General features: G+C 45.5%; 1 pseudogene across 1 annotated transcript in view; it reads right to left on the minus strand.

Moving 5' to 3' along the window:
- The window catches only part of LOC146188139 (cytochrome P450 3A28-like), a 57,391-nt pseudogene extending 45,115 nt beyond the window's left edge, over positions 1 to 12,276 (minus strand). Inside the window, exons 1-5 of the transcript XR_014707719.1 lie at positions 12,061 to 12,276; positions 11,266 to 11,318; positions 11,053 to 11,149; positions 7,989 to 8,114; positions 1,694 to 1,931 (exon numbers count right to left, since the gene is read on the minus strand). The product of XR_014707719.1 is annotated as a cytochrome P450 3A28-like (transcript). The remainder of the gene's footprint in view (positions 1 to 1,693; positions 1,932 to 7,988; positions 8,115 to 11,052; positions 11,150 to 11,265; positions 11,319 to 12,060) is intronic.
- Between the last annotated feature and the right edge of the window lie 1,209 nt (positions 12,277 to 13,485).

Genomic DNA, 13,485 nt, shown 5'->3' on the forward strand with positions numbered 1-13,485 from the left:
TGTATAGTAATGATATTTTGACAAATATGGCATAGCCGCCTTCATGGCAAATATCAAGACTGGAAAATTCTGATTCATCACCTTGCAAACTGTACAAACTTTCTTCATCATGCAGGTGACAGCCATGTTTCTGACAAAGATACGACCGAAAATAGTGGTTAAGAATGGAAAGAAAATTGTAAAGGTAATCAGGATGCTTAAGAAGACTGCGGATATTACAGTGTGTCAGTAATATTAATAAGATTTTTCTTTTAACAGTGCTTGTGTTGGAACAAATGAATAACCGTCAAGGAAAGCGATGGTTATGCAGCTTGAAGAAGATCAAGACAAAGACGGAACGGTCTACGTGATGACCACGAGGTCACTCTCACTTCCTATCCAAGAAACATGACTGGTCTCTGTCTTCCTGGCCTTTAGAACGCAGTTATAAACCAAAACAAATTTACATCTATTGGCTTTTTTAGCTCAAAGGCCTTGAGAGACAAGAGTCTCTTTCCAGGTGTCAGGAGTACAAAGAAAGCTGATGTCAAGGCTTTTCGTTCACACATTTGTAGATTAAGGTACAGCTGGGGGCGTTATAGCTGTGACAACGAATAAATAAACGAAGTTGGATACGCGCTGATAAAAATTTTAAGTGCACTTTCTTTTACTCTTTTATTTCTTTTATTTGCTTATTTTCCTTCAAATATTCTCATAGTGCAAGAGACGTTATTGATAGGAGTGGTTAAAAAATGGACTAAACAAAACAGGCCGCTGATTATGCCGTTCTAAGAGTGGACAATTGTTCCATGTTTTATACGTAATCGATATTTTGTTTGAAGTGAGGTAAGGTTGATTACTGGAGATATTACGGTAGATATAGAGCTCCGCCTTATTAAAGCCGCGCGAACTCACCTGCGTGGCCTATGGGGACAGCTTATCGGGATCGAAAGGTCCTGGAAGGCTGGATTCCAATCCCATCCTCCCATAGACGAAGCCCGAGTTGGCGGCTCCTGCCATGTTTCATGCTCTCTTGACATCGCACTACCTAATGCTTAACAGTGCCCGGCCATGTCGTTTGCCAGCTACCACTTGCCAAAGGCATGTCAGTGATTTTACGCTGTCAGCTTCGGTGCCGCATTTTACGGAGAACGGGGCCGTTTGTCCCCTGAGTCAAAACGAATTGTCGGCCAATCCTTTATTCGTGCATTCTATTTGGTCACAGTGAGCAATTTTTTTAACATGCCTGGGCTGGGCTTTTTTCCATGTTTTGCAGGCCGGGTCTGGCCCACCTGAACACTAATTGAGCGGATCGTGGCTAGGTTGGACTCGAAGACGCCGGGCTTAAGCCCCATGCTGAGGCCCGTGAAGTGCTCTAACAGAATGTTTGGCAGGCGTGTGAGATTGGAATGTTCGTGGAATTTCGGCGGCCACGTTTGTCAAGAGATCACGTTAAGTGGAGATACTAAAGTTGCATTTGCGCTCTAGTGGCCCTACTGAGGCGCATACTGCTGCTACTTATCTCTGTGCCTGCTTACTGCCTGTCTTCTAGTGAATTAAGCAAACAAAAGGCCGCGTGGAATTGAACGTATCGCAGAGAAGTGCGTAGTCAGGGAGCGAAACGTAATGCGGTGTCACCCGGATGTCCGCCTAGCTACTGTCCCCGAATTTCGAGTGTACATATCCGAAAAAGTTCGCGGCATACGTCACTCACGAGCAAACATGTGGAAGGGTCCCGTCATGAGCCCGGGCAGCACACTTTGCGCGGTTTTCAGGAACGGGTGTGCCAGGTCACGCTGGAACCAGCAGTCAAATCCGAATGCTGACCTCCCCACACAGTCCATGGTAAGCCCTTGAAAAAGCAGCAGCATCGGGTACTCGTTGCCCGCGTCAGCCTTCTCGCCCAATATCTCGATGAGCATGTCGACCACTTCAGTTAAGCATGGCACCACCTGCATGATGGAGGTACACAGAATTGATGATCGAAATTATTACGTAACGTGAAAACTAGAGAAGGTGTCTGTGTTATGAGTATGGTGATTGCGAACTGCCCAGGCTGTGATTTTATGCAGCAAAATAATACGCAGTCATTTAGTAAACACTGGAGTGAATAAAACATGAGCAATAATGTGCCCCAGACTTATAACAGATCACTTCCCTTGAGAGGGTTGCCGTTTCTTTACCCTGTAGTAGTCATGGGAGCAGCGATATTGTTAGAAAAGACGTAACTCATAAAAACGAACATTTCTTAAATTCCGGTTCTTGTGCACAAACGAAATTCCGCAAGGGCTGGTAATACGTTGACACGTTTTTCATACAGTGTCCATTTTTTTTTGACAGCTTTCATACTTCGCTTCTGAACATAACAGTATGGCGGCATCTTTACATCAGGGACGCTGCATTGAACCTGCCTAAATTTACTTGCTCTCAATAGCGCAACGTTTATATTATTCCTGATGCGAGGTCCCCCAGACAGTCTTAGTTTGGGACCTCTATACTGTACAAACTTTTTTATGCGCTTGTTATTGATTTGTATTTCATTTTAATACACTTTCAAACCTTCAACGTGGAACAGCTTCTTAAGAGCGTTACTGGCCCAATGACGAAGGATGCAAGAACAGCAAAGCATGTGAAGTGGGAAAGGTACGTCACGTGATCCTGGGCAAGCTCCCAGCATTTCTGTAAAGGTGACGACCGTGCAGAGCTCGTCTCCTTTGACACCCTTCTTTTCCTAACCACTTTAATATTAAACACGAGGGCTGGATTCGGCGATCGATGTCCTCAGATCTCGTCTCTAAAGGCTGCTGCTGCTGTGATGGGACGAGGAAGGAGAGGTTTTCAGAAGGGGAGCTGAGAAATCAATGCTACGCATTTGTAAGTACTGATTATACCCGAAAGAGGCACATAGAAGTCAGTGAGAACGTTGTGGCACTCATACGGTCCTGTTGCTTAAAACTGTTCGTGTGTGGAGTTCCTGGAAGGAAAGATGCCGTTTACCCAGAAAGGACTAATGCTCTATTCACACGTGAGGGCTTGGAAATTGCCCACAAGAAGAAGCGTAGTTCAGCCTCCTCAATGCTGTTTCGGTGGCTAGGACTCTAAGGTACCCAGAGCACTTCCGCACGTCCTTGTGCGACGTAGACTCTAGGATCTACGTCTCCGGAACTCAGTCAAGGCACCTGTCGGACCGCTTAGCACGAGGAGGGTACCAGTGTAATACCGGATAAAGAAATTCAATTGAAAATTTGTTGCCATGGAACGCAGGCTCAGAGGGAGCCGCTCATCGGCCGAGGTAGCCTAGCAACGCCAATCCCAGGGAAGTTAACACCTTGTATTCTTCCTCTTCAGGTTTTTAATTTCACTTATGGCATATCTTCTAGGCCTATGAGCCTAGCGGGGAGAAGGTGCCTTGCCATTTCAGTCGACTCACTCGAAGCTGACTAAAAAAGTTACAGCTATCTAGTGCATGGAAAAAGCCACCAAGAAAGTCGTGGGTTCAGAAAATGGAAGTTATCTTTGTTAGCCAGACAGAAAAGCTTGGCAACGCGGATTACTCCTGGAACTTGCTGGTAGTATGTTGCCAAGCAGGCAAAAGAGCAGGGGCCGAATTACGGACTCCGCTCACAAGTTTGTGAGCGTGACGTCAAAATTACGAAGCTGTGACGCAGCCTTGAGACGTCAATCGTGACGAGTATGCGAAATCGTCCAATTACCAGCGACTTTTAGCGTGGCTCCGCCCTAGTAGTCCCGAATCCTCGACAAACGTTGATGCCACAGTGTGGCACAAAACTGAGCAGGGACCGTCTCCTAACTTTTTCTAACACGACGCAACTAATACGCAATAAATAAAGCAAACAATGGTTTATTTTGGCAAGATACTATTTTTAGTATTGATTAACATTGAGCTCAAGTTGAAGCGCTCTAAGTTGTGTAGTTATACTTGCTATTAGGTAACTTTTGTTGCCGCGAGGGTGCGCCGGCGGCGTCATGGCGTGCACATGGCGGCCTGCAAGCAAACAGCTGATTCCCCGAGAAGGTGCTGCTTTTTTTAGTGTCGTCGGTAATCGAAGTACCGTGCAAGTGCCGTGAGCATGCTGAAAATCTAATAGAATGCATTCGAAGTCCAGGGCCTGCAGCGATAAAATTTCATGGAGCGCTTGACACGGAAATGGACAAAGACAACTTGCGAAGGTGTTTTCGGTCGGCGCCTACTAGTATCGATGAGAAAAGTGCTTAAAGTGCAACGTGCAGGCTTCGTGGTTCTATTTGTTTCTCTTTAGGAAATGCAAGACGACTGTGAAGCATGTAGTGTAGGCCAAAATGAAGCTCTGTCCTTGCATTATCATCTGTTTGTATGTAGCTGGATAGTTTAGGAAAGAACATGATCATGGGAATGCTTCCACCCCTGCCGTGACTGAACCCGAAGCCTTCATTCACTGCAGTGCCACCGTGACAGGGCTTTCGATGTAGCTTTCGTTGTAGTGTGCTCTGTATTTTTTTTTCTTTGTTCTCATGACTGAGTTGCTTTGTTTTTGAGCGATACCTTCTGCCCACACACCATTTGCTTGATGCATATGTGATGTTTTTCTGCGTACGCTACAATCACTGTGAGCACTAAAACTCGCAATATTATGCATTCAATTTGTCAGCTTTACACTGTTTAGCATTAAGCAAATGCTTTCTATGCGTCCTAACAGTATATGCAGGCCTGTAGTCCTGGAAGGTTCACTAATGGAGACTACCTTATGCAAACATTGTACATAGCACTACTTGTGTCATGTTTCTGCACTGTTAAGAGCCATACTTTGTTTGCTGCTTCTGAAATGTGCCAAACCTATGACAACTACTATGCAAGCCTGTAATCATTAAGCAACTATTATTTTGTGTCATGCCTCTGAGTCGCAGTTTTATGCACAATACTTTCATTTCTTGTTTCTGAAGTGTGTCAGACCTGCGATGAGTACAGTGCCAGCTTACAGGCTCTAAAAAATTATTCGTGTATGTCTTCTCTGTGTAGCACAATCGCGCAGCACGTGCAAATAACTGCCTGTGCTATTGCAGGCAGTTGGTTTCGCTGCTGCATATTCAAGCTTGTGAAACGCTGCAGGAAAATAAAGGGGCACAGTTGATACACGTGCTTCTAAAAAACTTCTGTGAGACTTTCCCATTCCGATAGGCATCACAATTGCTGCCTCGTTGTGAAACACTTTAATTATGTACTCAAACACAGGCACACACACAAACACCAACATGCACGGTTGCAAGCAACAGTGAATGGGGGGGGGGGGGTACGAAGACAAATTTGACTTGACAGATGAGGTTCGAGAAGATTCATCATTATCACAAAGGTTTCTGGCACATACATGAAACGAGAAGGCGCTGCACTTGGCTGCCTGCGATGAGTTGGTCAGCTACGTGTGGTATATCATAGCCGATTGTTGTGCTGGCATTGACGCCGCAGCTGTTGCCGCACCATGGGCAGCTGTGCCAGCCAGCTCTGGTGGCAGGTTCTGTGGAACAGGCTAACATGATTCTGTATGGCTTTTCCCTAGAGGTATGCATGGCAATAGTGATCCCACTTCCAAGTAGCCGGTACACAGATGTGACCCTTTCTTGTCCAAGCCAGCAGCACCCTCCTCATCTGCAGGCAGGAAGACATCCAAAGAAGTTATGCAACACGGCACATGTTACACGCTCTGGCTGGTAGAGGAGCGTCTAGTATTTTTGCAAGCACTGGAAGCGGCTCTTCAGCACGCCTACGCAGTTATCCACCATTAACCTTGTGGAGGTGTATGCCTTGTTCTATAGCCGTTATGGAGAGTCCGGACCGGGATGTCATGACACTGGCAGCCATGTCTCCAACATGTGCCCCTTTCACCAGCATACCGAAAATGGCACGCTGTTAAGCACATTCTTCGTCGTTGTCGACCTCAACAGCCTCATAAACTTTAACAGCCTTGCTGACACAATGGAAGAGTCGCATCAAGTAGCTCATTGCCAGGTCTTGCTGACGATGACATTCATGGGAGTGCAGACAATGAATGATTGAAAGTTTCAGCAACACTTCTGTAAGGACAGCCTTGCACTTCATATCGGTATAAATGGTGCCCCATTCCTACTCAATACAGGCATCAAACACACGCATTCCCATATTCGTTTCTTACGTAGGCATTTCAAAAATGTACGACGTGTCTTACGTTTCAGCTTTTATAAAAGCCCAAGAACGGCAATACATGTGAGGCATGTGGAGCCTACCGTAACTTATCTTGCAAAGAGCAGCACGGCTCACTGTCGTGAATTCGACGCCTCGCAGAAGGCCTTCCTCGGCCTTTGTGATGCCTGTGTGCAGCCGAGAAGGCCGCCAGAAGAAAGCATCATGCCAAGATACCACGTAGGGAGGTTCATGGCCCAAATCATGTCGGCATCTCATATCTGAAAACAGGGACATCACAAGGCTACTCGTAGACGCCCGATGGGCCGTCGACAAACCCGACGACTCCCGGTATGCTGCCGTGACGAAGGAAGCCTTTCTTCGCCGCCGCCTTGCTGCATGCCGCAAACGCTTTCGAAGTGTCGGCTGCGCGAGGCCGATGTTCGCCTCGTTGCCAGTAGCGGTTTGGAAGCCACTAGGAGCTCGGAAAAAGCGCAGTGCACACATTATCTGCCGCCACACAGACAGCGCACTCGGCCGCACACACCTATCTCAGTTCGTCGCGTCGCACAGTCACTGTCCTATATCCTTCTCGAGTAGCAACATGCGTCGAAACATCTCGCCCGGCACGTCAAACAGTCTTCGTACACCGTCCTTTGCCCGATGATCGCGTCGGGGCGCCGCCGCTACCGCCTCACGAGAACGCCGGCCGCCGCATAGACCGCCGCCATTTTTCCTTTGTGAGCGCGCTCACAAACGAGTTGTGAGCGGCTCGCGTCGCTCACATCCACCGCTCACAATTGGCCCGTAGTCGACGTCAGCACTTCAAGTGTGTTCATGACGTAAACAGCAGACGTCGATGATGTAAAGGACGGCCACTCCCACCGTTTTGCCGCTGGCCAATAGGAAGATTGTGAGTGTGAGTGTGATTGTGAGTGTGAGCCGTCTGTAATACGGCCCCAGCCCTATTTGGGTTAGGCCTGAAGCAAGATGAGCTAAGGAAAAGAAACAGATTGGACCGGTAGTAGCAATACTCTATATTCGCAACGTTTACCGTTGCCTAATATCAGTTGGTCAGAAAGGGCATGTGATTGTTATCTCAATGTTCCTAACAAACTGAAACGTTCTTGCAGTGGAATGAATGCCAACCCGACCGAAAAAGAACAGAGGTGGTGCACGACAAAGCAACAAACCGCCTTTGTGGAATATTCCGAAGGGCTTGTTTATTCAGTACTAGTGGCATGTTGGAAAGAATAGAAAGAAAATACTAGCAGGTGCATGAACAAATGACTACTAGAGCACTAAACGATTCTCGAGGAAGCATGTAGAAATGTAGGGATTAATTATAGAGACTCCTCCTCTATGACCTTTTCCCCTGAACATAGCACGAAGAGCAGTTGGTCCGTGAAATTATCGATTCAGCATCGAGAGAGAAGCTGCGCTACCATTGTATCAGCATGCTGTCTGTTGCGTTGATAAAGAAGGCGCCGGAATTGTTAAAATTTTTATTCAGCTTTATGATTACATATATCCTTGCGGTAATTTAGACTGCATACCGATATTCCTGTAACATGCTTGTTGTAGTGGTGGTGCAGGCGTTAAAAGAAGCCGTGTTACTAGAAAGGAAAGTCAGCGCTTCTCTCTTTCATGTCCCGTAGTTCTGCGCTGTTCTGTCACAAGTGAATAACCGCTATGCCCAAGCTGCTTTCAAGGATAAAGTTTGCCTCGTGCGCTGTAAAGGCCATAAGCACGTTTAAGGAAGCTAATTGACATCCTGGGGAATGCCATGCCTAGTATAGACAGATGACATTTTTCGAAGCATATGCGGACCCACGTACTCTCATTGCGGCGCCCTCACCTGCTTCAACTTGTTTGTCGTGAATGCGGTGGAGATACAGCGGCGCGTACGCTTCCACTGGAGTCCGCGTGCATGGAGAATACTGTGGCCTAGAAAGGTGTGCATCTCGTCCGTCCTCATTGTGGTCTGCAGAACAGAAAAGGACAAAGGGCAGTCGCATTTTTGGGCAGGCTGGGCCAGGCTGAAATCAAGCTATCGCCTATAATTTACACTTAGAAAACTCATTATTGGAAATTCGATGTGTGTACTAAGACAAGCAGCACGCATAAGAGAGCCGACTTAAACGCCATTCTAATTGATATGAACAGGAAGGGAGAGAGAGTAAACTTTAATTGCTCAACGGAATAGCGTGGGTGGTTTCCTCAGTCCAGGATACCATTGCCTTGGGCTGCCTCCAGAGCCCTGGTGAGCAGAATGCGCTGCTCAGAGAGACCCGTGTGGGCCAGCTCTGCCTCCCACTCCACTTGACTGAACTGGAGTACACGAACTTGTGTGGAGCCAGCACTGAGCGCAACGCATAATGAAATGCCTTTTCAGGTTTCCAAGTGTGATTTTGCATAGTGAATTCGCATAGGGCAGAATGAATAGCGGAGAAATAGCACAGTGGATTTCTGATGTAGAAAATGTAACGTTTTGCAGCTGATAATGACGGTGAATATGACGAGGAAGAATGCCGTAACAAGTCAGTACGTGCCCAGAAAGTGCCACTCAAGGCACAGCTTAGCAAAAAACCTTGCTCAGTGAGAGCAACAAAACTTGAAGAAAGGCGATGCTGCAGTATTGCAGGAGGTTAATGCAGTAAGTGCTCACATAGGATAGGAGCACCACGACGAAAAAAAAAATCTTATAAATATATATACGTAAAACCAATGTGAAAGTCTCGTTTGGAGCTCACATGAAATGAAAATACAGAAACCGGCAATTTCATTTTGGAAAAGTAAGAATAAACGTATTTTATGCGTTGTTGTACGAGTGGGTGGGAAACGCACAGCTATCGCCTAATGGTTCCTTCTGGAGACAGCATCCTCAAATTAAGCGGGGGAGAAGTATAGTACTTGAAACGCTAGAAGTTAGCACCGATAAAAGCCGCAGGCGCGAGTAGATAAAACAAGCCTTCTCAGAACTCGGAGATGAAACTTGATTCGAGGGGTGGCGTTCGAGGGAGCAGAACAACCAAGCAGACGAAAATAGCTCGAACAGCACAGCATGATTCTGCCCCCCCCCCCCCCCCACGCACGTTCTCTCTCTTGGTTTCCGCTTTGATTCGCAGTGACGCTGCTGCGCTGGGCAGTAGATGGTCACGCGCTACTGTTGTTCACGTACGGCAAAAAAGAGCCTTAACAGGATTAAGTCGGTAGCGGTGCCTACTGAGTTGGCGTTTTTACATGCGTTTTGATTACGCGGGAAGCATTGTCTATTAATAACGCTCGGCGCCCTTTTGCTGTGTCGCATCTACTCCATATCCGCTTTGTTCTGTCCTGCCATGAAAAAGTGCCGACCTCATTTTTTTTCGCAATAAATCATTGGCCGCTTGCTAACCTCTACCGCATGCTTTGCCGGGCAGCGGCATGCCGCGCTGTATCGTTGCAAGGACATTTTGTGAACCTTAGAACAAACCGATGATTTTATACTGACGATGAATTGGTGACATGTCTGGTGAGACCATAGCTCGCCGAACTGTTGTCTAGAATGTTCATCACAAAACAATGTCTAATGTGGAGAAAAGGCCTCTCCCCTCTATTCCCAACCAACGGTATACAGCTCTGGCCTTGGTGATCTTATTATGCCCTCATATTTGGACATTGCTTTCTCCCCAAAAAATATCTGCGGCCCAATGCTAAATATAAATATATGGGATGGGCGCCTGTATGAATCGAGTCAATTGCCCTTAGCGATCCTCCGTTATGTGGTATTTCGCATCACTGTCCTGCAAGTGCCCATTCCCTCTCCGTATTTATGTCTAGAACGCCATAAAATGTCTTACAATTCTGCTTTCCTGATGTTTTTGGAAGTTACATCTATCATTTTCCTTTCAAAACTTCACTGTGGCCAGCGCCATTCCAGTTCAGATTGTCTTGTCTGTGCGCTTCCCTCCTGAGACGCGGTGGTGCGAAGTGCGCATGTGCAAAGAACGGTTAAAAGCGTTGCGTCGACGAGGTAGCGGTGCCAGTTGGGTCGGAGCCACCAATAATGCGCGTATAATCGGAGCTTGCCACGGTGTCGGCAACGGAACACAGCTCTTGTCGTTAGCCTCAATATTTAAGCCCCATAAACCGTACCACTGAGATACAATTGTATTGCCCTTCCCCTTGAAGAGTACTGGTAAACGGCCTGTAATCGTCTTAGTGTGAAATGCGGTCCACCCAATTCTTATTCTTCTAGCTACTTCGCCTTTGTTCTACTCTGATATGCGGTCACCACCTGCCCCAACAAGATATGTTCATTGGCAACTGTTTACTGCGTAGGAAAAATCGCTGTTCCCTCTGGAATTGTTTCTTACATACTTTTTAGATCCACCATTTTGCATTACCTATCAGAGTCTCACACATCTTTTGAAGTGTTCTGTGTTTGCAAGGTGTTTGCAACTGAATCAGCATAGCGCAGAATGCTGAGGTTATATTCGTCAAGCAAGTCGAAATTATTCTCTCTCGAGACTACTCCCTGTAAAATAAATTCTCTATTTAGCGTGCCCTTGTGAGTTAGCAAAGTAATACCATCAGCAAATCGCAGAAAACTATCTTATGCCCATCAAAAAAGTCTCCGTTATTCTAAAAACTTCAAGCGGGCACGAAACTATATAGCTGTAAGAAATGAACAATGATGAGTCTCCTGCAACCAACGAAATGAAAAGGCTTGTTGAAAAGAGAAGGGACAAACATGAAAGCAGATATAAAAAAAGGATTTCGAGTTTAGTATAAAGAAAGTCAGACTGATATTCAAAGATTTTCATTTAAACTTTGCGGCATATTATAAATGTTACCATCAACGTAAATAATACGGTGAGAAAAGGCAACTCAATTTGTCGGACGTCTGCACTGGTGATGAAGCAGTCAATGAAGCTTACCCCTCGGTCTGTGAACTTTCGAAAATTCGTCATGAAGACGTAGGTGAGGAAGTCTAGGTCCTTAACAACGAGGGTTGGTACATCACCATTGTAGAAACTGCAGAGAGCCAAAAGGGCTGCATTTGTTAGCTGACACCAAGCACGAGTTGGAAGACAACGACAGTCAGTGAGGGCTGCTAAAGAGAATGAAAGTAGGCCAAAAGCTGTACGCACCCGAACAAGTCTCCATACTTATCGCACCATTCAGTCAGGGCCTTAACCGGACCCTGTAGAGAAGAAAATACAACAATGGACTAAATATCGGTGCACTTACTCCCACACAGAATGTGAGTTGTAATAAGTTATGTACTTGCGCCAAGAAGAGTGGACAAAGCGAACAAACGCGCATCACAAGCATAGTGTGCAACGTCCAATTCATTAGATATGTGCCAAAGCGCTCAAAACAAATTATTGACAGAATATCGATGCAGCACCAAAATTTAGTGCCACATAAAATGGTGCCACATATTAGAACAAACCGTTCTGAATGCTTGTCGAGACCCGTTTTCATTTCAGTGTCAGTGAGAAATGGTTGCGCTCAGGGATGACAACATAATTGAATAATTGAAGATAATTGATAATTTGGTGAATGACTAAAGTAAATATTGCAAGGTGATACGTAGAAAGTTCTCAGAAAAAAAAGGTCATTAACCGGATACAACCCTAAGCTTGCTTATCAAAAATGAATCAGGCGCTTCTACTGACTCTTACTAAATAAATGAATTGTTTTGCGAACACATATCGCTTACTAAGATACTTTGTTGGGTGAGTTGGTAAACATCCATTGTTAATTTAAACAGCGCGAACAGGAAGAGACATGACAAGATGCAAGGAAGCCACAGTACAAGCGCTTGTACTTCCTTGTATCTCGTCATGTGTCTTCCTGTTCGCGCTGTTTAAATTAACAATACATATCGTACTGTGCGCGTCCACTGACGACTAAACGCTGCGACCATAGTAAGGGCACACCTTTCTGTGGTACTCCGCCAGGTTTCCCCACAACAAGTTTGGCTTGGGTCCAGGAACGCCGAGTTCTTTAAAATAGTCGAACGTCTTCTGGCGCCACCTACAAAGTGCATATAGGTTAATGAAAAGAGTAACCGCAAAAAAGCCCCGCTTTGAGGCGGTGAATTTAATTGTTTCCTCGAAAGAACGGAGGCTCGTTGCATTGCAATATGACTCCATCCCCACTCTAATCCAAGCAACAGTAGTTTTAAACTGCTTTAACTTTAAGCAGGAACGAACAAGGAAATAAAAGTTCATAGGGCACTTGTTTATCTACTCATATCATGGAGCTGTAAAGAAAGAATCCTGTCTGCGTACGTAACCTGTAAGCAACAACGTATGGTGTTAATGAAGACGTAATACTTCTCACAAACAGCGTTTAATGCCGGTACTATATATTCGGTATAGAATCAGAGCCCTCAAACAGGTTTGGACAGCTTCGCATAGGAAACTAAGCAAATATTGGACGGCATATCGTAATGACTTGCACAGTTTCGTGTGGGTCCAACATAGAACGCCCTCTTCCCGGCTACTAACCAGAAATCGCCAGTGAAACCCACAGGACATGTTTATTCAATTAGTCACCGCCGTTCCTCGTACTGAATGTACCTTAACATAGTCTGCGCCGAAATAGGAAGAAAATGTCATGACGATAGCACTTCCTTTGTTCTGTTCAGTTCCATTTATTTCAGTTGGCAGGGGAGAAAGGTAACAAATAGGCGCGCCCGGGATTTGACAAAGCTCTCATCCTCTTTAATGCTTCGAAACGGCGATAGCAGATAGGAGTAAAAACAAAAACAGCAAAATAATAAAATAAAGAATATATACATTATTTTCATCATAGATCACAAGCATAGTATCTCTACTTACACGCAGGCAAAAAAGGCATATTGATGTAGTCTCATCGATACATTCTATTTATTTATACTACTCATTGATTTTAAGGAAAATTTTCCTAATATTGCCATATGAAAAAGCAAGAATGGATAGATTAGAGAAAACGTGTCTGCTTGGGAATTACGAAAATGCACATCTTACTGCTTGAAGTCTGAAATTTATGCAAGGACAAGACACATACCAGTACTCATGTTGTCTGGTCAGTTAAATGTGATGTTATTGTGTACTTGAGCGAGGTAGATAAAGTTCAAACACATGGTACTTAAGGACATCCTTGCATCCGCAATGCGGTATTTTAAATATAAATAACTTGTAGGTGCTAAATAGCACCTGCTATAGCTCCCACTGCATTCTTTTTGCAATTTTAAAACCCTCTGAATATCAGTTTGCATCGTTGTACCCCAAATCAATTGAGGATTGTGGAGTAGGTGTGGCCGCCATTACGCCACGACGGAGCACTTTGGGATACGCCGGTACGGCTGTTTTTGAAGA

Source organism: Amblyomma maculatum, chromosome 5, assembly GCF_055883805.1.
Source record: "Amblyomma maculatum isolate TAMU_Amacu chromosome 5, ASM5588380v1, whole genome shotgun sequence".
Taxonomy (NCBI): domain Eukaryota; kingdom Metazoa; phylum Arthropoda; class Arachnida; order Ixodida; family Ixodidae; genus Amblyomma; species Amblyomma maculatum.